The 2701-nt window shown below is 37.5% G+C and overlaps 1 protein-coding gene across 5 annotated transcripts in view; it reads left to right on the forward strand.

The window, feature by feature from the left end:
- LOC107657974 (sarcolemmal membrane-associated protein-like) overlaps positions 1-2701 on the forward strand; it is a 67007-nt gene that overhangs the window by 30236 nt on the left and 34070 nt on the right. The window lies entirely within an intron of this gene.

The following is a 2701-nucleotide window of genomic DNA, read 5'->3' on the forward strand; positions in this document are numbered from 1 at the left end:
TTATTCAATGCATGCTGATGAACTTTTATCATAGTTTATAGTTATATGGAAACGAAAGTGGTTAACATTCAACCCTTTCTTTATCATCAGTAGTAGTATTTGTGATTTGAATTTTGTGAATGGGAGTTTCTCTTTTTCTGTGTTAAGGCGCGGGCTTCGGATGCTTTCACTTTCGAATTCGCGATTTTGTAGTCACTGTTTTGCTTACATACATCTACATTGTTTTAAGACTAAAACAAAAGATGGATTCATTGTTGTTCTTAATTAAAAAGCACAACAACAATAAATCAGTAAGATACAATTTCGCTTGAAAACCATCCATCGTTTCCTCAATATGTGCATCGTTTTTGCTGCGCGCACCCTCGCGCTTGTGCTGACGCGGTGAGTATACTCTCTAAGTGCCGTTTCGTTATGCTTTCAGTTTCGTTTGCCGTTTGATGTTTCTCATATGCAACAGAAATTGCAGTTTTCTATCTTATATTCATGAATGTATGTAAGAATACAAATAGTTAACAGAATAAACATGTTTAAATTGTATAATGTGCAACAAACATTTTTTTCCCAAGATATTGTTTTTGCTGCTAAATTATACAGTTAGCTAGTTTAATTTCATAGCTTATATATTTTTATTCAAATGTAGTTTTTCTCTGTAACGAGGAAGTGAGTATTTAGTGGATTGCGTTTAACAAAGGGTTTAAAAGAGTGACCATTAGTTCCACAAACACAGTATTGATATTCTGTAGTGGCGTAGAAAAAAAAATAGCACTGGTGTTGGATTGGCCGATTCTTAGATTTTGGAATACTCTATGTAATCTTACACTGCAAAATAATTACTCAAAAAGATTAAAAGATAACATCTTAATTATTTACTGAACCCTTAAATTAATCACAATTATATAATGAAAGCCATAAAATTAATGATTTAATTACAGTTAATCGTGGTAATCGTTATAATCGACAAAGCCCTAAAATAGACAATTAACCGCAATAACCGTGACTATTTTTAGACAATTAATCGTCAGCCAAATTTCATAATCGTGACAGCCCTAATGTTGACATGCTTTAATGTTCAAAAAACACATTATTTTTCAAATACTGTACATTATTGTAGGTCCTTCGGTCGTGTAACGTTAGTATGAACGGACATCTGCATATAATCGGAACTCCACGCAGCTCCCGCGCTACTCTGAATGACTGGTCTGTTGCTTGTCGTTTGTCGGAGATAGTGGAAAGCCAGCTTGAAACGCAGTGGAAACGCCAGTATGACGAGGATCGTTTTCATTTTAAAACATAAACGCACCATTGTAAATGTAGCCTTACATCTGTGGGGGCTGGGACACATTCACACTACAGCCTCACGTGCGTGCCTCATCTCTGAGTGTAACCGGTGTAAACTAGTAGGCGTGTTCGACTTGACGCGGAATGACTGTGCAGACCGATCGGTGTATTACAGTACCAAGAGAGCTAAGAGAGCAGACTGCTCCGTGCGCTTTCGAATCGCTCTCGCGGATGTCAAACACTGATTGATCTGCGCCGCACCTCTTCTAGTCGAACACACCGGCTAGTGCTGCAGGCTTATTGGCTCACTGACGCTGATGAGATTAACCCCTTAGGTATCGAAATTTGGTACGTTTCTCGATACTCGATGGTATCGAGGCAATTTGGTCGGTGCCTAAAAAGTATCGAACTCGATACCCAGCCCTATTATCATTACTTTGATAAGTACACTTTAGTATCCAATAATAATATATTTCTGTCAGAATTTCTTATTCTTTCTATTTTTATGGGTTATCGCAAAGATCTTTGAGTTTGTGTATGTATTTGACGGTAGTTTTTCTCAAGTGAAATGGTGTAAAGCTACTGAAGTGACTCTCAGAGCAGCTCTGGAGATGAAGTTATTGTGTTCATGTGTCATATATTGAGATGCAGACGTTGAAACACCGTAAGTGTCACTTGTTTGAGTTTGTGTAGTAGATGAAACTACGGCACTAGACACACAGAACATGCAGACCTATTAGCCACATATGCACTAACTGCCTGCCATCACATTTATTTCTGCTGTGTGATAGGCTGTTAGATTAATTCATGCTGAGTAAAAATGTCTTAAACTTATTTCTTACAAATTTGCACATTATGCACAGTATGCATACAGTATATACTACACAAATATAGGGATGGGTACCGAAACCCGGTATTTAATCGGTCCCGAGGCTAAATTATGAAAGACCGGAGTATCGATAAGCTCTGACGTTAACGGTTCTGCTATCGGTACTGGAGAAATTAATAAAACACACATACATTTATTATTGCTATATATACATTATCTTGCAAATTCTATCTCACCAGAGTCGCCAGCTGTTTTTCAAATATTTGTCTATGATGCATTTTTGCTATTCGCAATTCAGAAGCGAGATCGCGCTCACGCGGAGGAGCTTCAGCACGCGCAACATGAAAGCCCTGTTTAATTATGATAGAAGAGAGAACTAAACATTCAAACATCTTGTTACACTTTAGGCCTGTGGCTGTTTTATTAAACTAATTACATTTTTTTATTTAGATTTTGGCTTCTAAGGATTATACAAAAGAAGACATGAGGTAAAGCTATTAAAAACTAGCTGCGTTTCGTCTTGCGCAACTTCTTTCCCTTCACAGCGGTGCGCATTCGTTCCTCCCTAAAACCCAAACTTAACGTCAGAATCAG

This window comes from Sinocyclocheilus anshuiensis, unplaced genomic scaffold (assembly GCF_001515605.1).
Source record: "Sinocyclocheilus anshuiensis isolate Anshui unplaced genomic scaffold, SAMN03320099.WGS_v1.1 scaffold147, whole genome shotgun sequence".
NCBI classification, from domain to species: domain Eukaryota; kingdom Metazoa; phylum Chordata; class Actinopteri; order Cypriniformes; family Cyprinidae; genus Sinocyclocheilus; species Sinocyclocheilus anshuiensis.